This window comes from Lissotriton helveticus, chromosome 1_1, assembly GCF_964261635.1.
Source record: "Lissotriton helveticus chromosome 1_1, aLisHel1.1, whole genome shotgun sequence".
Taxonomy (NCBI): Eukaryota; Metazoa; Chordata; class Amphibia; order Caudata; family Salamandridae; genus Lissotriton; species Lissotriton helveticus.
Genome location: NC_136057.1, coordinates 316,137,686 through 316,162,117, shown reverse-complemented (window position 1 = coordinate 316,162,117; position 24,432 = coordinate 316,137,686). Strand labels below are relative to the sequence as shown.

At 43.4% G+C, this 24,432-nt stretch overlaps 1 long non-coding RNA gene across 1 annotated transcript in view; it reads left to right on the top strand.

Moving 5' to 3' along the window:
- Positions 1-22,048, top strand: part of LOC144769469 (uncharacterized) — a 361,360-nt gene extending 339,312 nt beyond the window's left edge. Inside the window, exon 7 of the long non-coding RNA XR_013598703.1 lies at positions 21,352-22,048. This is a non-coding gene — a long non-coding RNA (uncharacterized LOC144769469). The remainder of the gene's footprint in view (positions 1-21,351) is intronic.
- Positions 22,049-24,432: the final 2,384 nt, after the last annotated feature.

Below are 24,432 nucleotides of genomic sequence, written 5' to 3'. Positions count from 1 at the left end.
GCACTGATGTACCCATGGGAGGTGGCCATCAGGGCTCGTTTCCGTTTGATTCAGCCCACAATCCTGCATAGGGTCTACATAGCTTGGGACAGACTGCAGAAGATGCGGAAGATCCCACACCCCAGCTGTCTGTACTGTAGAACACAAATGGGGTCCTTCTATCCTTCTATCATACCATATGGAACTGCTCGGCGATACAGAAATGCTGGTTGATAATATTGATGGAGCGGGCCATACTGGGGGAGGAGGTTCTGCTTGACCCCTAGTTTGTGCTTCTGTGGAAAAGTAAATTTTGTCATGTTCTGTGTCCCTACGTGTCATCCATCATATGTTATGTGTGCATGACCAATATGCATATGTTATTCCCCATGTCTGATTAATGACGCAATTACAGTTGTGTCCACCTCTAGTATGCCAGTTTCCAGGCCTCGTGAATACTACGAATATCAGGCCTATGTAAAGCTACGTTGCCACGTTTCTCAGTGTGCACGTTATTCCATTATAAAGTCCCCGTTTCCAGGCCTCAAAAGGGCCTGGACATCAGATTCAGCTCCTGTCTCCTGAAGCCTCGCTGAGGAGCGATACAGCCCCCACCTGTATCCTCGACCTTTCACTTACTTCCTGCCTCGCAGTGCCCGGTGCAGCTTGGCTCTGCCTCTGAGTCTGCCAAAAGTATGTTATAGTTCCAGTTATCAGTTCAGTCCTCCTTCCCTGCATTCCTAAGCTACTGAACTGCATCAATAGTTTCCGTCATTGTCTAGCCTTCTCGTCTCCACGTTAGAGAAATACTGTATTTAATGGTCATTTAATATTCTTCATCACGCACTACATGTAGAATAATGCATGGTCCAGTCTCAGAATCGAGTTAGCCTTTCCCCTCATGACTTCTAGTTTATATCAACATGTTCCCTAAACATCAGATACTAGATAGGGTTTAGGTACATGTCGCTCCGACTCTCCAGACTTTAGTCTCTGCTCCTAGCACAGAGTTCATAGCCCCAGCTTCTCCTAGTAACACGTCATTGCCAGTTTGCGCGCACCACCAGGTTAGAGGTCCCGGCTCCTTAGGTAGCCCCCTCCAATGTTTCCGCCCCATTCATGACATATTCTGTTACGTCTGCACCACATGTCTATGTATACGCCCAGTTACACCTACTTTTACTCTTATCTTTCGCGACTGCTACGCGTCACGCCTTCTGCTCCACCCACTGCTACGCCTACTGCAATGTAATGCTATGTGTTTGCGTTTTGTATATAAGCTCATGTATTGTTATTAAAAGTTAGCGCGCTCATCCCCGACCCAGCCCCAGCAGCTGCTGGGCCCCTGTCATCCTGCTGGGCCCCTGTCATCCTGCTGGGCCCCTGTCATCCTGCTGGGCCCCTGTCATCCTGCTGGGCCCCTGTTCCTATGCAGGTTGTCCTGTTCCTGTCCTTATGCTGTATTAAACCTGCAAAAACTCCTACTACCTCGAATCTTGACTCTTATTTATTGAGCTATCTGTTATGATATATGTCTAGTCAAAAATAGGGTATTATTTATTTATTTACCACATAATGGCGCCCGAATAGGGACTTGCCCTTTCCCCACGCGTCGGTGAAGCCACGCCGACCCCCTGACCCTCTGCAGTCGTGACGGAACTCTTCCGTGCACCGGCAGATATTTCTGCTTCAAGTATCCCTCAGGCCCACGGAGGAGACGGAGGAGGCGGTCCAGCATCCAAACGAGACGGTGGAGGAACGCGGCGAGTCCCGACCAGAGCCCAAGCCAAGAGTCCAAGGTCCGAGGTATCCGGAGGCCCACCCGTAACTGAAGTCCGAAGTTCGTCGTCCGTCGTCGTAGCAGTCCAGTCCAGTCCAAGGCCTTTCCGTTCTTGCTGCCCGGTGAGTACCATTGCTGGGGTAGTATCTAGACAGGGTCAATCTAAATTGACTCTGGTCCGTGGGTTGGTGGTACCCAGGCCCACTAACGAAGTGTTCACCTAGGTGGATACGGGTCTTGATGCGTCCCTTTATGGGACCGGTATGTTCCGTACTGTTTCAGCAGTGCATCCAGTAACTCTAGTCTGTTCCGTTCTCGAGAAATTCTTGTGTTTCTGTTCTTAGTATTCCAGGTAATATTCTGTCCGAACTGTTATGTTATGATGTTCAATGTATTTCCAATGTCGTGGTATGCCTGAATTGTTTTCCCAATTGTTATTGTTCCTCGTCTATTGTATTGTGTTCCGATTCAAGTTTACAATGTCTCTCTTTTCGAGATTACGTCAGTTAAAAACTAGAAAGGGTTTGTTAGAAGAAGCAGTTCCTGTTCCGCCGAGGGACAGTCCAGGTCACTTTATGTATCAGAAACATGGCATAAGCGCCATATTGTATCTAGATTTATGGGTAGATTATACCAAACAGTTAGAAGAAAAGTATAGATGGCCCGTATCGGGTACATGGGATGCCGAATGCATCATGCGAGTAGAAGAAGCATTATGGAAAAAGAAAGCCAGACAGTCACAGAAAGACGCCATCGAGTTATGGCGCAAAGAAGCTCATAAAAGAACCGAAAAAGAAATCAGAAAGACAGAACTAAGTAGAGAATCCCAAGAACGAGCCCAAGAAAGAGAATTAATCGAGATAGGTGAACGAGTCAAAGCCGAACAGTCAGACAGACAGAGGCATGCCCTCATTAAGGGTATGTATCCTCTTCTTGCTGAGGGCTTGCCAAAAGCGACCCCAGAGGCATCCAGTAATTTCCCGCCACCATTAGTTCCGACCAAGCTACGTCACAAACCGACCGCAGCTGATATTTTTATTTCGTCCTATTTGGACGACACAGTCCCCGAATATGCAAATCCTGTTCACGCTCCGCCCGTCCCTGTAAATCAGGTAATTCCTGCTCCTCCAGGCACCGGGGTGCCCTTAACAGCCCCCCCGGGTCAGCTCGCCATACAAGTCCAGCCCACGTTACAATTACCGACCCTGCCAGGACGAAAAGCATCAGTTGATGATTCCAGTTTAGGGGCCGCAGGGGGAGGTCCTCCTCAAACCCCGCCGCCATACAAACGTTTATCAGCACTCGAATTACATGCTCAAGCATCACAGCGTACTCCTAAAAGTAATAAGTCTGTTGCAGAAATCAGGCAAACCCTTGGCGAATGTGTCTATGACCCAGTTCCAGGCGAATTTAATATGGTTTTATATTCCGTATGCATAAGGAGGGTGACCGAGTATCTAGTCACCCTGCCGAATATGAAAGAAGATCTAGACAGAATATATCGTTTCATCCGTACAGGGGATGATCCAGAAAGTATTAGTGATGCCATGTCTCAAAGGAAAGCCGAGATTCAGCGTATGATATTAAAGTTCTTAATTAATTGTCTAATAAGAGAACAAGATTACCCGTCTAAAGATCCAGCCGAAATGAAAATCCTGACAAAGTGGAGTGATAATATAGCCGAAGGAAAGCACAATACCATTAGTGCCATGGAAAGTATGTACAAGAAAATCCGTAGAGAAATAATAAAGATACACGAACAGCGTAAAGCAGCACAAGTAAGCGAGAAAGAAAGTACCTCTGATCCTGAAGAGGAAGACGACGAGAATACTGCCAGAATAGCGTATGTAGGGAAACCTAGATTTCCAGATCGCCATTTACGTCTAGAACCCAAGTCTACTTTCCATCATTCAGCACCAGAACAAGGTTCCGTAGAACAAGTATTCCAAGCTACCGATCACATTCTGAAATCACGAATCGGTTACAGTGAGTTAAGTACTATGCATGAACAAGAACTAGTCCGATCAGCAGTCCGATGGATTACTGATTCTACCACTTTTCCAGACGAAATAGTGGCACAAATGTTTCTGAAATTGCCCCCAGCCGAGCAGCGACTGGTGGGTATGTATATGATCCAGCACCTCATTACTCTGTATGAGGGTCAGCACTCTGATCCAGGTCCGTTACATGATATCCTGAACGAGTTACTCCAGTACAGATGGAGAGGTCTAGGTACCGATTTAATTAGTGTCATTCTAGAACAGCGTCACAAATATAGAACATTCTTGAACCCGCATTTTGTTCATGTCTCACCCCCAGAAAGTAAATCATTCTACATAGACAGACAGAATCCGTTACGAGAAGTCCACCCAGTTAAAGGAACGGGTGGCGAAATGCAGCGAGTGTTTGTATACACTCCAATCACAAAGATGGAACTCCTTGAAATGAAGAAATTAATTCCCTGTCATGACAAAGATCCAGCAGGGTTCCATAGAGAATTAAAAGACATGCTCCGTATGGGAGAATACACTTACCCAGATATCATTAAAATGTTAAAGGTCCTGTTGCCCGCAGGGGTGTATGAAAAGCTAAAGGAAAAAGAATGGGAGGTGGGAGAGAAAAAGATCGATTGGACAGTTCTAGAAGCTGAAGACAAGGCACGAGTACCAGGTACCGGTCTTGGAGATAAATGTAAAGAATTACCAGAATTATTGATTCAAGTTTTACCCAGATTATTGACAACTAGAAAAGAAGACTGGGATGCAATCTCAGCCTGTAAACAGAAACAAGATGAAGATATTAGTGATTTTTATTCTAGATTTGAAAAATGTTTCAGTATCAACAGTGGCCTCAAGACAAGTAGTGAGTCATATCCCCACCTTTTTGTTACTAAATTAGTCGAGAATTCAAGTCCACCAATTAAAAACCGAGTTCTGAAAGTCGAAAGCACCTGGCAAGCTAATACTCCGTCCCAGATGCTCCAGATGCTCCAATACCACCAGAATAGAATCAGGGAAGAGCAAGAACACGAAAGAAAACGTATGAAAGACACGAAAATGAAAGTGCTAGTTGCACAATCTGTTCCTCAAGACAGTCAGAAGAGGGGTCCGAATCAAGCCAGTCATCCTGCAGCTCCCGTTAAAGGGAACTGCAATTATTGTAAACAGCCAGGTCATTTTATAAATGAGTGTGCAGTTCTGAAACACAACATAGCTACTGGTAAGACTAAAGAAAGACCACGTCCGCCTAGACAAGAACAAGTTTCACAGACTCCTCAGTCACAGAATGCACCACAGACAGTTACAGCACCGCAGCCTATCGCTGCAACACAGCACGTTACATCGCAGATGTACCAGTATGCACAGTCTGAGTATCCAGAGTACCAGCCATATTCATGAAACAGCCTAGAGAGGGAGGTAGGCTTGCCTCTCATCGAGATACCTGTAGATCAAGAAGGTCCCTATGTTCACAGTCAAGTACTAGGGAAAGACAGAAAGTTTTTGATTGATACAGGGGCAAGTAGGACCACAATTAGTCATGCCGAAGTTCCAGGGGCTCCGCTCTCAGGCTCAAGAAATGTTTCCCTTGGATTTTCAGGAAAGCCTATCGTTAATGAGATTTCAAAGCCAGTCACTCTAGAAGTAGGTCCATTGTCCCGCACTACTGATCTGTTACTTACTAAGTCATGTCCAGAAAACCTATTAGGCATTAAAACACTGAAAGAGTTAGGTGCAGTTATATGTTGTTCCCCAGAGGGAATACGTCTGTTCCTACGTGACTTCAAGGGTCACTATGTATTACGAGATTTTGATTCCAGACTGTCTAATGTTCCGCAGCATTTATGGGCGCAAGGTCCAACTGATGTAGGTTACATGCAAATCACACCCTATCGTGTGACTCTCAAACCAGGTGTAGTGTTACCACGAATCAGACAGTACAGATTGCCACCCGAGGCTGTAGCAGCCTTATCCAAAATTATTGACGAGCTCATCGCTCAAGGAGTAGTTGTAGAAACTGACTCCAATGTATGTAATTCTCCGATCATTCCAGTCATGAAACGTACTGATCCTAATGCACCCCCAGTATATCGATTAGTGATTGACTTACGAGAGCTTAATAAATGTATTATTCCGCAGTACCCAGTTGTCCCAGACATCTCTTCTCTATTGACAGCCATTGATTCCGAAGCCACGTTCTTTACAGTAATAGACCTCAAGAATGCATTTTTTAGTGTTCCAATTCATCCAGACAGCCAGTTTCTTTTCGGATTTTGTTTAAATGGAAGGAGCTATATGTTTACACGCGCTCCTCAAGGTTTCACAGAAAGCCCTAGTATTTACAGTCAAGCACTTAAGAGACAACTAGACAACATTCACATGCCAACTGACACTGCCCTGCTCCAGTATGTCGATGATCTACTGATCACAGCCCGTTCTGAACGTGACTGCGAGCGAGCGTCACTCACGGTTTTGTATTTCCTAGCCGAGATGGGGCACAAGGTGTCCCCTTCGAAGCTTCAATTCTGTGTCCAGCAAGTGGTATACTTAGGACACTTGCTGTCCAAGAGGGGTAGGCAGTTGACACCAGACCGTATCCAGTTGATAGCGAGTCTTCCCCAGCCCAGAACCCAGAAGGAGGTACGTGCCTTTATTGGCCTTACTTCTTATTGTAGACAATGGATTCCCCAGTATGCATTTCTAGCCAAGCCACTGATACAGTTAACGACACAGGAGGCAGCCGTATCGACTGTTCTCCCTTGGACATCTGAACATACACTTAGTTTCAACGAGTTAAAGAAAGCCCTATGCCAAGCTCCAGTTCTAGCTACACCGAACTACAGTAAGCCTTTTACACTTTTCGTTACTGAACGTGAAGGTACAGCATTATCTGTTCTTACACAAGATCAAGCAGGACAATACAAGCCCTGTGCTTATTTTTCGAGCACACTAGATCCAGTCGCCCAGGCGTTGCCTGCGTGCCTCAAGTCAGTTGCAGCCACAGCACTAGCTATCAGACAAAGTGATTCCATAGTTTTAGGACACTCCTTGACAGTACAAGTCCCACATTCAGTAGAAGTTCTTTTAAACCGAACACAAACTCAGCACTTGACAATTGCACGTTTAACAGGTTATGAATTGACACTGTTTCAGCCACACATAGAAATTAGACGCTGCAACGTCCTGAATCCTGCTACACTGTTACCATCAGTTAGTTCAAATCCTGACCCACATGACTGTGTGGAAGTAGTCAACATTACGACAAAGCCAAGACAAGACCTGACAGACATTTCGTTACCAGATCCTGACCTGACACTTTATGTGGATGGTTCATGTATGAGAACTAGTACAGGAGAACTAGTCGCCGCGTATGCAGTGACTACTGACACCGAAGTTATTGAAACACACCGTATTGACACCCTGTCCGCTCAAGCAGCAGAGCTAGTTGCTCTGACACAAGCCTGTATACACGCCAAGAACCTGAAAGTTAATGTTTACACAGATTCACGTTACGCATTTGGAGTTGTACACGACTTCGGAGTGCTCTGGCAGGAGAGAGGTTTCATGACTTCTCATGGAACCAAGATTCAGCATGGTTTCCTCATTCAAGCTCTGTTAGATGCCATACATTTACCGACATCCATTGCTATCATGAAGTGCAAAGCACATACGAAAGTCACTGACATTATTTCCCAAGGTAACGATCTAGCATATCGCACAGCCAAGCTTACAGCACAGACTCCAGACAGTCCAGTTAACATGACACACACTCCAGATCCGACTACATGTATGACAGTTAAGGACCCTACACAAGATGTCATAGATATCCAGTTACATGCTACTCCCGATGAAATCAAGAAATGGTCCGAACAAGGAGGGGTCCAGACAGATCAAGGATGGTTAACGAAGGGTAGAGCCACATGGTTTCTCCCCGACTCTATGGTTCAAGTCATCATTAATACCGCACATAGTCCAGCACATTTAGGAGAAAAAGCTATGTTAGACAGTATCCAGAACATTTGGTTCAACAAGCATTTACGAGCTGCAGCCAAGCAGAAAGTCCGTACCTGTATGATATGTTGTCAGTTTAATCCAGGTAAAAGTGTCCCGGTGGAACAAGGTGGTTTCCAGCCTCCTGACCACCCTTTTGAAGTCCTCCAGATGGATTATATTCAGATGGAGCGATGTCGAGGTTTCAAGTATGTCCTTGTAGTTGTATGCGCTCTGTCCAGATGGACAGAAGCATATCCAGTCCCAGATTACACAGCCACGACCACTGCCAAGCAGTTGGTTCGTGAATTCTTCCCTCGATATGGACTCCCTAGAGTCGTATATTCTGATAACGGCCAGCCATTCTCCTCAGAACTAATGAAGCACGTTTCCCTGTTGTTAGGGTACCAGTGGAAGTTCCATTGTGTACGCCATCCCGAAGCAGCCGGTCTAGTCGAGAGACATAATCAGACTCTGAAAATTCGAATTGCAAAGATATGTAAAGATAAGGGTGTGGACTGGTTAGTAGCCCTGCCAGTCGCTTTGTTTTATATGCGCATGGTCGCACATTCCAGATCAGGTCTGTCCCCGTATGAGGTCGTATTCGGCCGCCCCCCTAACATGTGGGGTACTCCTAGACCCCGAAGTATTACTGATGTTTCATGTAATATGCTGACAGATTACCTAGCTTCCTTGATGTCTGCCCTCAACTCATGTCGTTCACAGGTTGCTGCCGCATTTCCAGACAATACCGAGGTGGCACCGCATGAAATCGTTCCAGGTTCCATGGTGATGGTCCGTAACTTTGACAGATCAAGTCCGCTGGAGCCTCGATGGAAAGAGCCCCGTCAGGTCCTCCTCACCACCCGTACAGCCGTGAAGTTGGAAGGCCGAAAAGGATGGATACACCTTTCTCACGTTAAACTTTTTAAAGGACTGAAACCCGTCTTTAAGAACATTTCCCAGGATTTTAAGGACTGCCAAAATATTGCTCTTAAGGACTGTCCCGCAAAAGACATTGATACAACCCCTCCCTTGGTAGAGAAAACTCCGCAGCAGGAGTATAAGCAAAAACTCCGGTCTAGTAAAATAAGTCAGTCAGTTTGATTGTATAAGTCCTCCCCTAGGTGAAACGGTTAGACTGTTTCTGACATGTATAAAGTAGACCCCCATAGTGAGAGAGTTAGTAAAAACTCAATCAAATGTATCGTTTTTCTAAGTTTCATATTATTCATCAGCATTATGATTTCCTGCACCAGTTATGCCTTTTTCCTGTGTTTTCCAGTTCTTCATGTAAATAAGCCTGCTAATGCTACAGCAGAACACACGTTTAGTGATCTGCCTCCTCACGAATATTCATACCGCCTCGCTATGCGTAATAACTCATTTATCCGCATGTTACATTACTCACACCAGACCAGCAATGCCACTAATTGCTGGGTGTGTGGTCGACTCCCCCCTTTCCAGACGTCAAAGGGAGTTCTGCCACTTTTTCCTTATCCTTTTTCACATAATGGTTCGTGTGGAGCATGGTCCACGTTAACGTCATCCTTAACAGATATGTCTTCTCTTAACAGTACATGTTTCCCAGACAAGCAAGGTCTCCCCCACCGAACAGGTTTAGATCTAGAAAATGAAGTATATAATTTAGGTAATTATTCGTCGAATTTTATGGTCCTGAATGTTCAGTCTGATACTACTCCAGACTTACCCGCTACTTCAGTACTACCAGTCAAAGGCGAATTATGTGTCCGAAATAAGGGTTCCGTACACGTAGGACATAGTGATTGTACCACTATTATCAAGTATAGTGACAGTGGGAAATCTATTTTCAAAGCTTCACGTCATTCTTATTTTGTTTGTGGTCAGACCGCATATGTCCGCCTGCCCCCCGATTGGGAGGGTACCTGTTACATTGCCTTCCTACTGCCACCTGTTTTCCTAGCCCCACCTGACTACCATAGGAATTCCTTCCTAGTACATACTAGACACAAGAGAAATCTCCCGATTGTCGATTATACTGAAACTGCTGCAGAACAATTCATTGATATTGATAAAGGTGTGTTCCCTTATTTAGGTACAGTTGTAAATAGTACGCTAATTCGTAGATTAACAAGAACCCTTGAAGCTGTAGTAGATGAGACTGCCTCTGCTCTAGGTAACTTAACCGAAGAGCAATCCTTTATGAGAATTGTCGTTTTACAGAATCGTCTCGTCCTTGACGTCATACTGGCCGATAGGGGCGGGGCCTGTAGAGTCATCGGATCTAGTTGCTGCATTTTCATTCCAAATAACGCGCCGTCTGTTTATTCAGCTATAACCAGACTCCATAAAATTGCCCATCTGTTACACCAGAATCCAGGCACCTGGACATGGTCCGGTTGGTTCTGGAATATAATTTCCGCATGGGGATGGAAAGTCCTGTCCTTTCTAGGTATTGCAGTAGCGATCATATTCAGCTGCTGCCTCTGTATACAATGTGGCCCTGCGATTTGCGGCATTTGTGCTACCTCTTGTATTCCTAGTCCCAAGCTCCGTTCTAAATCTCGTTCCAGGACAATTCGAGATGAACAAATGGTACTATATGAAATGATAGATGGTATCATGAATATTGATGTTTCCTGATGGAAACGTAGTGACAAGGAGGGAATGTGGAAAAGTAAATTTTTTCATGTTCTGTGTCCCTACGTGTCATCCATCATATGTTATGTGTGCATGACCAATATGCATATGTTATTCCCCATGTCTGATTAATGACGCAATTACAGTTGTGTCCACCTCTAGTATGCCAGTTTCCAGGCCTCGTGAATACTACGAATATCAGGCCTATGTAAAGCTACGTTGCCACGTTTCTCAGTGTGCACGTTATTCCATTATAAAGTCCCCGTTTCCAGGCCTCAAAAGGGCCTGGACATCAGATTCAGCTCCTGTCTCCTGAAGCCTCGCTGAGGAGCGATACAGCCCCCACCTGTATCCTCGACCTTTCACTTACTTCCTGCCTCGCAGTGCCCGGTGCAGCTTGGCTCTGCCTCTGAGTCTGCCAAAAGTATGTTATAGTTCCAGTTATCAGTTCAGTCCTCCTTCCCTGCATTCCTAAGCTACTGAACTGCATCAATAGTTTCCGTCATTGTCTAGCCTTCTCGTCTCCACGTTAGAGAAATACTGTATTTAATGGTCATTTAATATTCTTCATCACGCACTACATGTAGAATAATGCATGGTCCAGTCTCAGAATCGAGTTAGCCTTTCCCCTCATGACTTCTAGTTTATATCAACATGTTCCCTAAACATCAGATACTAGATAGGGTTTAGGTACATGTCGCTCCGACTCTCCAGACTTTAGTCTCTGCTCCTAGCACAGAGTTCATAGCCCCAGCTTCTCCTAGTAACACGTCATTGCCAGTTTGCGCGCACCACCAGGTTAGAGGTCCCGGCTCCTTAGGTAGCCCCCTCCAATGTTTCCGCCCCATTCATGACATATTCTGTTACGTCTGCACCACATGTCTATGTATACGCCCAGTTACACCTACTTTTACTCTTATCTTTCGCGACTGCTACGCGTCACGCCTTCTGCTCCACCCACTGCTACGCCTACTGCAATGTAATGCTATGTGTTTGCGTTTTGTATATAAGCTCATGTATTGTTATTAAAAGTTAGCGCGCTCATCCCCGACCCAGCCCCAGCAGCTGCTGGGCCCCTGTCATCCTGCTGGGCCCCTGTCATCCTGCTGGGCCCCTGTCATCCTGCTGGGCCCCTGTCATCCTGCTGGGCCCCTGTCATCCTGCTGGGCCCCTGTTCCTATGCAGGTTGTCCTGTTCCTGTCCTTATGCTGTATTAAACCTGCAAAAACTCCTACTACCTCGAATCTTGACTCTTATTTATTGAGCTATCTGTTATGATATATGTCTAGTCAAAAATAGGGTATTATTTATTTATTTACCACACTTCTGGAAGTACCCGGGGACATAGATATGCCCCATAGTAAGTTATTGTTTTGCTCACTGGGTCTGGTGGTAGCTAGGAGGGTTTTGGCACAAGTGTCGGGGGTTCAAGAGGTCGGCATCAAGGGTCAACTAATTGCAGGAATGGATGCTTCTACTGCAGCGGAAAAGGTGGGCTACACATTATAGGGCTGCACAAAGAAATTTGAGAAAATTTGGATTTAATGGAGGGAGTTCTATGGCCTGGACAGGAAGGCCCTCAGCTGACCCCTGACTGAGTACTGAGCATGGACTGCCTGCCAGGGTTTGGATTGCCTGGGGACTTGAAGATGGCGGCCTCTCTGGTTGCTGTCTTCCACCCCCTCCCCCCTGTAGTAACGTCCTGTACATTTGTGAACTCTCATGCCTCGATCTCCCTATATGATGTCCCAAAGTAGATTGACTGAATACTGTTTTTGATGTAATATGGGTATTCTCTATTTGTAACTGTACACATAAAATGTTAATAAAAAGATAAAACAAAAAAAAAAGAAATGATATTCACAAACCTATGGCTGGAAATCTCTACCTTCGTCTCCCCAGTCTTTTCTCCCCAGATGTCTCTGCCATTGTGGTGGAAATCTACATTAACATAGGTATACGTTTTAGTAGTAAATGTAGTCCGATAAGGGAGAGTGGCTGGAAAATGGGGGATACTTATTACTCAGTGGGAGTGTTTTAGCAAAAGATAACACGAGTTTAGGGCGGTACATGCTAATACAAACACACACCCACAAAAGATTAGGACATTTGCTATTCACAAAATATAGGGCCATATTATCAAGCAAGGGCGATACATTATCGCCACTTTTATCGACAGGAAACTAATGAGCTTGATAATATTCCCTTTTGAATTCCCATAGAAGCCCAGGTTAACACCAGAACCTGGGCTTCTATGGGAATTCACAAGGGCATATTATCAAGCCCATTATGGCCGCTTTAGCGGCAGTTTCCTGCCGATAAAAGTGGCGATAATGTATTGCCCTTGCTTGATAATATGGCCCGCAGTTCAATAGTTACAGAAGCCCTGAAAGTGTCAAACTGGGGTAAATGTACACCAGTCCGGCCTTGAAGTACATCAAGTATAGCACATGGCTACTCACAAATACTTTAATACACTCCCATACAAAAACTAATGTGAATAATAATTACAATATTCTGACATTTAAATTATATCTATACATTGTTTAGTGTGTAAAATAATGTATAATCATGGGTAATTATTTAATATTTTAAAATGTAACAATAAACGTATTTAAAATACTTAAATCCAACTTTTAAACTTTGATTAAATAACTGAATAATAATTTAAATAAATTAGATATGTAGGGGGCAATTTATGACAAATAAAAGCACACTTGTGAAAACTTTCTTACATTATGTTTTTTTAATTAATTGCTATTCACAAAAGTTTGTAAGAGTCTTGCTTACATTTCCTAAGTAGTCTTAAAAACATCCATAACTTTCACATTGCTGTATATCTTACTACACTTTATGTGAAAATATATTTATTATAAATAAAAATACTTTATTGTCATATATGACAAGAGTATGTGATTAATATGAATGTATTTTGTTTATTAAAATGTGTCTGGCATAGTTACCATTATGTTCTTTTTTTTAAATCACAGCTAATATGTATTTTTGTTTAATAACTGTTTATTGAAGATAAACAAATAGAAAATAATATTGGTCGCAGAGAGTAAGGAGCAAGGGTGGGGGCAACAAAAAGAGGTTTCAGAGTAAACAACCAGTCCTAAGAACCCGTAAGGAGTAGGGCTAGGGTATAAAGGTTTAAAACACATATGCGATGAGGGCATAGCAAATGTCCAGAAGAAAGTTGTCGCCAAGCCCAGAGGGGAAGCTATGTAGGGGGCCAAATAGCAGGGACCGAGCTAGAGTTTCATTGTCCAGTAAAGGGAGAACACAGAACTACATCTGGAATTCAAATAATTGGTCAAGACTAACAAGGTCTGATGAAAGTGAGACCCTCCGCCCCTGTGGGAAATACAGGTTGTACTGTGACAGCACCAATATACATTGCGGTAAATAAAAAGAGAATCATCAAATAACAACGCAATATGTCTTTTTAAGGCAGTACGGATGATTTCATCAACCTTTTTTGTCCTCTTTTCCCTCAGATTCTCATTCTATAGCATAACTAGCGATGCCTTGCCCTTATGCCGGAAGACGGATTTCTGGTTCCACCCTGTGATCAAGACCTTCCATCTGCACTTATATTGTCTGCCCAGCCACCTTTGCCTAGCCGAATAAGTGCAGAAACTGAAGCTACAAAGTGTAATCATAGAACATATCACCTGTCCCTTACACCTCTGTCTCCATCCAACTAGTCAAAGGAAGCCAAAAGGCATATCTTTTCTTCCCCGGGGATACTGCATCTAACCTAAAAGTATTTTTTAAAGGCAATAACCAATGCTTATATGTGTGTGTGGGGGGCGGGTGTGCTTTCACCCTCTTCCTACAAATCTCTCTACGTGCCAGCAATATTAAATAAAATAGTACTTTCGACTTTTTTCTGTCAATTTTTTCTTGCACAATTAATGAACAAAAAAAGACAAGAGACAGGCTTACCTGGATCTGAGTCCTAAGAATATCATTTAAGGCCTTAATCACATCTTCCCAGAAGGACTGTAATCCTCGACATTCCACAAACATGTGTACATCATTTGCCTCGTTATGCCCTCATTTGGGGCATGCTCCAACTCCACCGCTCCCAAACTTCGACAGCCTGATGAGAGTCTAATATGCCCTATGTATTGAAAACAAATGGTTCCTTCTTAAATAGGCAGGTGTAACCACATGATATAGCATAGACAAAGATACTTGCCATAAGCTTTCCAGCGTGGACTCCGGCGAGTATTCTACCCATAGCTCTTGAGGCAGCATGAACTTCCCATCTGTCTCCTCAATCATCAGCCAGTAACAGATTGATATTTCTGTCTTCTTTGGTATGTCCAATAGCAGTTTTTCCTCCAACTCGTTGGAACCACCTATCTTCATGTTAGAAGACTGGTACCAGCTTTGGATTTGTAAGAATTTAAATCTTGACACCGTGTTATTTGTTCTCTCTCTGCACTCCTCCCATGTTATTAATTGTCCTCCCTCCATTAGATCTTCCCATCTCAGAATGGCAGCTTCTTACAAAGGACATGCCAGTTTGTCTTTCACCCATTCTGGGGAGCTGCGGGAGTCCCAAATAGGAGCCAGATTACTGTGGTATGGTATCTCTAAGATCCTTTTAATGCTGTAAAATGTTTCCGCCATGCCCTGCAGAATTTTCAGTCTCACCTTTTTGAAGTATCTGGGATCAGCAAACTTTTATTGCCTCCTTCCAAATCCTTTAACATTACTAAGAACAGCAGGGTCTATTCAGAAGCATTTTACCATTCTTGAGCCAAAATGCCCAGGCATAGAATTGTAAATCCGAAGGGCTAAACCTCCTTTATCTTTTTTCCTCCTGAGTTTCTTCCAAGCAATCCGAGACCCTTTAGATGCCTAAATAAAACTATTGATTTGGCCTTGCAGCTTTCCAAACCATTTGCTCTTAAAAGGTAGTGGTATTGTATTGAAAACAAGTAAGCTTCATGAGAATGGCCATTTTTATCAGACTGACTCTTCCAAAAATGGTTAAAGGTAGATGTGCCCAGCTTGCCATCAAATCACACACTTCTTTCTTGGCTCTGTTACAATGTACTTTCGGGAGTTTCGTGATGTCCTGTGTTACCCAAACTCCTTGCTACCTCATCTCAGTTTTAATCCTCTCAGTTCCCCCTTCAGTATTCCAAGCAATTATCCCAGTCTTCCCTTCGTTTATCTCGTAGCCTGAGATCCTACCAAAGTCTTTGGCTATTATAACCACATGGACCATGGTGGCCTGTAGGTGAGCTGTGTAAATCATAAGGTCGTCAGCGTACAGAGCTAGGTTTTTTCCCATCCATTGCATTTAAAGAGGGGGGATCCTTGGTTCACTTCTAAATCTTCTGGCCAATGGTTCAATATACAAATCAAACAATAAAGGTGACTACAGGCACCCTTGTCTCGTCCCTCGCGTGATCTTAATGGAAGGTGTCAATATTCCATTCACAAGTACGTTCGCCCTTGGGGAATTGTACATTTCAGCAAATACCTTACAGAACCTATCTCCTAAATTCAGAGATTTCATCATGGTCTGCAAGAATATCCAATTCACCCGGTCAAATGCTTTTGTGGCGTCTAAAGCTATGACTGCCAAGGGTGAATTATTAACAGTTCTATAATAATAATAATCCACATTTGTAAAGCGCACAATCACCCGTTAGGGTCTCTAGGCGCTGGGGGCCGTCGGGAAGATTAAGCAAGCTATTGCCCAGAGTCACATGGTGCTGGGCTAATCTGCCGCCGGTGCCAGGGATCGAACCGTGATCCCCAGATTCCGGAGGCAGTCGCCCTAGCCGCGGCGCCACACCTCTTTCTATCGAACCGATGAGAGCATATGTAAGCTCATGTAATGACTGTCCTCATATGAACCATTTTTGTTCTTCATGAACGAGATCACACATAATCCCATTGAGTCTCTCCGCCAATACTTTAGCAAAAAGCTTATAGATACAGTTAGGAAGTGACACCGGCCTATATGAATCACAGCTCCTTGCACACTTCCTGGGTTTCAAGATTAAAGTAATGGTGGCCTCCGTCCATGACTCAGGTATTGTTGCTCCACTTACAAAATGTCATTAAATAGGTCTGTTAGAGTTTGGGCTAGGGTACTATCTAAGGCACTATAGACTTCATGTGGCAATCCATATGGACCAGGGGCTTTCCCCTGCTTGCCATTCTTAAGTGCTTGTTCCACTTCCCAGATTTCTATTCGTCTATACATTCTTCATTTAGAGCCTCTGTATGTTCCTGACTCAGCCAGTTCTCCACCTCTTCTTCTGAAATCTTTAACTCTTCTTTGTACAGATTTTCAAAATAGCTGTAAAAAGCTCCCTCAATCCCTTTCCTTTTCCTTAGCACCACACCAGAGTCCTTACATTTAATTTTATTTACCAGGTTCCTCACATGATCTTTCTTAGTTTGTCAGGCTAATAACTTACTACATTTTTCCCAATATTCAAAATGCGCTAACTTACTAGCCTCCCATCTGTCCCTAACTTTGTCTTCGATAGTGGTAGTTAGTTTCAATTTCCAATCCAACAACTTTGACTGTAGGGGCTCTATCTTTCCTACCTCAGATTTAATGAAAAGCCCTCCTCTTAGCTGCCGACAGGCTACCTATCTACCCCCTAAATAAGCCTTGTACGAGTCCCACACTAATCCTACTGGGGCGGAACCTAGGTTAAACTGAAAGAAATCTACTGTCTCCTCATTCAGCCCTTCCACCAAGTCTTCGTCTAATAATAGAGTGTGGTCCATTGTCCACCTGGTCTATGTGTTCTTCTCAAGATAGGGCTATATCTAATAGAAAGGCAGAGTGATCTGATAAATGTGCCTCTATATGTTTGATGTCTTGGACTAGACCCTTTAATCCTATATCTATTAAAAAGTAATCTATCCCGGACTGATGCCGAAATTTCCTATTATTGTAAGTGTATCCTCTTCTGGACTCCGCTCTCAGTCTTCAGATGTCGCATATCCCCATTTGGTGCATAATCCGCTTTATCTGTGCCACCATCTTTTGATTGACTATTGTTCTGTTTTAGTTGATCTATGTAACGTGCTGTCTAAAATGGCATTAAAATCTCCGTACATATTAATAGGATCAAGGAAACTTGGTAGCTCTGCTAACATTTCTTTCAGAGGCATTATTTCATCATTATTTGGCCCTTAATACCCTGCCAATGTAAAACCTTGCCCACCTACCCTCTATTTTGCTATAATCCATCTTCCCGAACTATCCGAGATGCTCTCTGAAATCATATTCTTGGCATCCTGTTTTAGCAAAATAGCTACCCCCTCTGTCCGAGATGCTCTCTGTAATCATAATCTTGGCATACTGTTTTAGCAAAATAGCTACCCTCTTTGTAACTGTTGTATGTTTTGTGCACACTAGTTGCAACACCCATCTCCTTGGCTTAAATACCTCCATGCACTCTTTCTCTGTTAAGTGTGTCTCTTGTAATATAATGACCTGGCCGGGGTAGTCTTTAATCTACTGCAATATCCTTTCCTTCATTCCTCTTACCATCAACCCATTTGCATTCCAAGATAACATCTCAAATCGTATCTTCTGATCCTCAGCCATATACCTTAATATTGAAATGAACATTCGGCGAATAAAAAGCTCCCCACCCAGTGTCCAACACCCACCCCCACTCCCCTGGAGAACCTGCCCCCTCTCACCATGGCCTCAGCCTTATAGGTGACTTTCCACTGCGCCTGTCTCAAATACAATATGTTTCATCCAAGGACTATGCCTACAACCTTCATTTGTTCATTAAACCAACTAACACTGCCTTCTCCAAACTCTCTATAAAATCCACTTCACTTGCCACTCGGAAACTATGCATTTTATTGTTCAACATTACTTTCAAAACTGCTGGGAACTTCATCTGTACTATTGCCCCCAATTTCCTTAGCGGGTCAATCCTCTTCCCCAATTCCCATTGCATATTGGACGTGATGTGAGACATATCTGATCTGATCTTGCATGAGACCCCATCTACCTTCACTACCTTCTTTCTCAGAGATCTTGATAGTATTTTTTTCTTTCTGTGTGTAAGTAAGAATGCTTAACAGAATCTTCGTTGGCTTCCTTCCATTTGAGTTTGACCTAAAAGGATCCCTGTACGCTCTCTGAATATGTCTGCAAATTTCTTGGTCTGATTCTTCTATTTGTAGCCCATTTTTAATCAGTCTTACTATGAAAGAGTTCAGATCTTCCCCTTCTGCTCCTTCTGGCACATTCAAGACCTGTAAGTTATTCCTTCTCTGATTATTTTCCATTCTCTGCACCCACTCTTGATGTCCCTGTTCTCTCATTCTTAGGGCCTAGATGTCTTCTTTGTTAATTTGCACCGTACTCCTGAGCTCCTCTACCGTTTCCTCTAAAATCCTGGTTTTACTTAAGAGATCTTTTTTTCTAGGCTCTCACAGGCCGTCCTAATTTCCCTCTGATTGCCTTCTGAGGTCTCGAACCTGCTCTTTATCTCTAGGCAGAGAGCTGTAACCAGCTCCCTTACTGACGGTCTGTCAATGCTCCTACTTGTGCTGCCCTCTCTCCTACCCTGCACCTCGGTCCCTCTCAACCTACCTGGGTGCAGAACTAGGAGTCTGGCGAGAAATGGGAGCAACTTCTACTCCAGAACCACTCTGATGGGTCTCACCAAACTCTAGCCTTACTGGCTGCTGCTTATTTGAACCTGCTTCTAAAACAGCCAGATCCTCCATTGACAACAGGGGAACATGGCGGCAGGCTAGAGGCAGGTCGCGTGAGTCTCTCCAGATGCACCCACTTTGAGAAGCTTCAGGGGGGGAGCCATATGGATCCAGAATACAGCAAATAATGGTAGGGACACATTGCCAATGGGAATGCTAGCAGACATTTTTGGAACCTTTTCTGATTACTCCACGGAGCTAATCGGGTACGTGTCCCCGGTCACGCAGGTTTTTCTATTGGTGCCATCGGAAACGCCAGACACGTCAGGGAAGCGAGTGGAGTAGAATAACCATCAGTGCTACTTTTTTATGAATTGCATTAACATAAGAATAAATTGAAAGCCATTCCTAAATTACCTCTCATTGCCTTAACTAGTTTTGTCAATTGCAATAGGAGTAAATTAACAATGCTTCTAAATGTAAGATTGTCATAAGTAATGACCTACAATATTTTTTACCAAAACATAGTGAATATTAAATAAATATGAAAATGTTACTGGAGGTGGGAACCTTTAATAAATTAATAATTAAAACATCTTTATATTATTTAATTATTATTGCACATTTAATTCGATATGTTAATATGTTGTAACATTTTATTTTATTAGTTCTAGGTGAAACATAAATTATTTAGATTAATTTACATTACATTTATATTTTACATTATAATATTTTTAAGACTGTTGAAGAATAATAAACTTGAATTATCATCCCTATATCTTCTCATAGAGAGATATCCTCCTATATGTGGAAAGCAACCAGCAGTAACTTTACACTTGAAAATCCTACTGTAGAAGGTCCATCCCCTGATTTAAGGTGGCACAGACATGTAAGTCTAAGACAAAAATGTACACGTGCAAATGCTGTATATCCAAAAAGTGTAGAGTTGCTCCTAGGTGCAGTGGTAAATATACACATGAATATTGACCTTTGTCAATAGGCCCTGCAGTGTATAGAACAGTTCTTTTTTGTAGCCTCGGGCATTCCTTGGTCGGACAATGAACCAAATGGGTCTTGCCCCTATGCTTGATCCCACTGATGTCTCAATGGATGATCAAAGGTGCCACAATATGACCTGAATCATGTTGGGCTTGGAGTGCGGCGTTATTTTGTCCCAGTAGGACTGTAACCAGAGTAGAGTATTTTAAACATGATCCTTGCACCCAAAGGGAGTCAGTAAAGTTCTTTCAGGGGTGAAGCAATCTTGTCCCACCTTCCCATGTTCAGGCATAATCTGGCAGATTGATTTTGAAGAGTCCGAGCCCTTTAAATGCCCTTTGTGTTAGTTCAGTGTTTGTAATGCTGCATGTGTGTACCAACGCCAAGGCTCTCATCAGCGGTAATAGGAAATGTAACTTACAAGACTGAAAAGATGAGTCAGCATATGCTTGGTTGCAATTTGTTGACTGTAACCACCACATTGCCTTGAGGCACAAAGGCGAGCTCAGCATCAAATAGGATTAAATTCGGTGAGGTAAGTGGTGAACTTGAAGACTGTGAGGCCACTTGAAATATGGAGAAGAAGTTTCTGGTCCACCCAGCACAGGATTCTCATTCGTGTTCCCACTCAGACATTTCATGCAACTGGGCATGTGCCCCTGCCATCGGCTGAGGCTGCCCTTGTTTGTTGACAACTCCTAGTCCAGTTTAGCTTTCTTTTATTCTGACTTCTTCATCCACTGTGCCTATTTATTGCCTTTAAGAAACAGAAAGGCAACCTAAAGTATTTCTAAAAGCGGCCAATAAATAAAGTCTGCCTCTAGCCAAGAGAAGGCAGCATTATCATCGGCGTCTGACTCCCCTCCAATGCATCACACTTTTCTCATTTTATGTTGCATTGTAATGGAAGAAACATGTCTGTTACGTCCAAGGAAGCATGGGAGTAGTATAAATCCTCTCTTCTTTAACTGCACTGCTTAATCTCGCTAGAATGGAAATGAGCACACAATATAAAGGATGCTCAGGGATGAAATATTTGTTATTTCAAGATTCAATGGAACGCTCAATGAATTTTATCTCTGAAGAATTTAACGCACTATTGATTCTGACTTGGATATCAAATAGATCATTTGGCTCGACGGGTTTATGTGCACGAAATGTAGCTGCTCTGTCAATAATTATAGATCGTATGTATTATTTACACAGTAATGTGTGTGCTTCTTCAAACTACATGTGTTTTACTGCTGGGTCGGAAACACATAATGAATATACATTTTTAATAAACAATGTTTTTATCTATTTTCTGAGTCTTTCCCAGGATGAAGCAGCAAACTGGCCAGCTCCTGGAAGGGCGAGGGGAGGAGGATGCTGAAGGCAGAAGTACCACCGGATGGGAAGCATCGCGTCTCTATATGCTGCATCTGCAATGCAGTCCAGGCGAATCTTTGTCTTGTGCCAGATGTTTGCATTCAGCATAACAATAAGAGGCTGGTCACAAGGATTCCTAGAAATCTTGCCTCATCAGTACTTGTGAGTCAGGGATCCCTTCTGTGAACCGTGGTCATTAATTATATGCACATTCAGATATGCAGGCTTGCAAGTGACAGCAGAACTCCTTCACAGTCTTTGCCTTTGCAGTACGTCAGCACAGTGACTCAGTAAAGACAAGGGTCGCAATAAAAAAAAGGACAGCTTCTGAAAGAGACATCGAGAGAGCATGCATGGCCCCTGGGATTTTCTATTTTTTCATGATGCCTGCATTAGTCGCTCATTCAGTGAAAGCTGTCTGTCACTTGCAACCTCCACTTCGCAAACAGTTGACAACTGACAAGGGCACCAGAGCTTAATTTGAGCCGGTGGTTTTCGGTGCTCGGCACCAGCATGTAATTGTCGACACCAGCACTTATGACACTATGGCGGCCATGTTAGGGCAATTTAAAGATGGGCACAACAACAGTTATTTATCAATTAAATGCGCATCACAAATGACTAATAAATGCAGCCCAAGTCATTCCCATAGTTCTTGTGGTCTGTAATAGTCTGAATTGTCACACTTGTAGTAGTGTACTGGTTAGAATTTGTGTTGGTACTATCATTGACAGCATGGCAGGGGCTATGGGTGCTGCAAGCTGCAGTGGCCCAGTGACTAAAGCCCTGGCACTTATTATTTTACAAATTAAGCACCTGGGCAGTCTTACCACCCAATGCTTTTTGACTGCAGTGCTTGGACAGTTGAATAGCATTGAACCATATCCTTGACCACTGTAGGAAACATGGAACTTCCCATTGCATCCCCTTTCATCTTGCTAGTCACTGAGAAATAGAATCTGAGCATTACTGTCCCAATAAAAATGGAGGCTTACATTTAACTTTAGGTTGCTCCATTTGGTCTGACCGCCCTATTACAAGTTTGGTGGTCGGACTGCCATAAGTCCGCTGCTACCACCGTGGATACGCGATCCCTCGGCGGACTTCAGTGTTCTGAGGCCATAATATTCTGAAAAGTGTGGTTGTGAGAAAACTAAGGGGGTCCTACAGACCCCCCCTGATGCCTCTGGGCCAGGGAATGCATCTAGGGGGGCACATGATGTGCCTCACTGCATGCATGCAACCCCAGTTCCTGCACAGCATGGACTTTACAGTCATGTCATGCAGGAATGTGCTTTGGCAGTCTCACTGCAATGACTTGCTAAGGCCCACATATGAGCATTAGCACAGCACTGCCGCAGGACCACCAAAGCACCACACACCAGACCACGCGATAACTCCTAATCTGGTGAACAGTAAGCAGATGAGTTTTAGGGTGTGGCAGCAGGGCGCTGGTATGGTGGCCCATTGCCACACTGCCAAACTCGTATTCAGAGTCAAAGGCACTAGAGGCCTGATTACAAGTTTGTCAGTGTGGCAGCAGGCCGCAACACCTGTGCCCCACTGCCACATCATCAAACTCATCCACTCACTGCCCGCCAAATTAAGAGTTGCCCCCTAGTCTGGCGGGCAGTTATTTGGTGGCCCACAGTAGTGCTGTGCTAAATCTCACATGTAAGCCTTAGCAAGGCATTGCCATGGGACCGCCAAAGCATGTTCCTGCAAGACATGACAGCGAAGTCCATGCCCTGCAGGAATTGGGGATGCCTGTATACAGGGGGGCACACCATGTGCCCTCCTGCATGCATACCCTGGCCCAGAGGCAACATGGGGCCCTGTATAGCCCCCTTAGTTTCTCAGAGCCCGCCATGAAAACTGTGATGGTGAGGAAACTTGTAATATGCTTGGTGGTGCCACAGCGGCACCACCTGCATATTATTGCTTCAGAAAGCTGCAAGCTCACAGAGGATCCCTGGCAGTAGTTGTGGTCCTATGCCAGTTTGTTCACCAAACTCGTAATAGAGCGGTTGGACCTTCGGTGTGGCAGTGTCCGCACCACCACCGCAGCTACGGTGGTCCATAGGACTACCGCCCTAAGCCAGGTTACTTGTAGAGTGGTAGATCATGTACCCCAGCACACATACCAAAGAGGCAAAAACAAATAATGCTACTGAAAGGTAGCACAACCCATTCTAAGTTGCAATTTGAATGTGCTAACCTACACTCAGTTTATTGAACTCCTTCAAAATATAGCTACCAACATCATTCACCCAGACCCTAAGCCTAAACATTCAAAGGAAAAATTGAATATGCACGCTATGCTCAACAACGGAGCACAGCTTTACCAAGAACTGCAATTACTAGACTATCAGATTTTATTGTCTACAACCTACTCTAAAAATCAATTAATAACCTACAAAAAAATGCCACTTGAACCATAAAGAAAATGCTGATGACGCTGATTTTTTTAAATTGATCACATTTCAACATGTAATAAAAAGTAAACCTTACCAAAATTCCCAAAATAAAACAAGCCTATAAAAAGCAAAGCAACCAAAAAACATTTTCTTTTAAGAATGAATATAATATTCTAAAGCTGACCTAAAAGTAAAAGCACATTTAAAATATATGCATATCCTACATTAAAATATAAATAGAAGCAACATCATTATGCCATATCGTACAAGAACATGTACCCCATATATCTCATGAATCAATACATCATAACAGAACATTACAAATTGTTAAAACAAATACCGCATGATGTAACTGGACAATGTTTTTTTATGAATTACAGTTTTTTTAACTATATTACGTTATTTCAAATCATGAAAACACTCTTTGCTGATATAAACTATAGCCTTTCTAATTTTAATTTATTTTTTAATCTGTTTGTTAAATGTATATTTGAAGATTACATTACATGCATACACCTTTGAACATTTTACAAACTGTCACAAGTGTTTACCTTTATTTTGGAGTTGGTGAATCAAACTGTTCAGATTTGAACTATCCATAGTA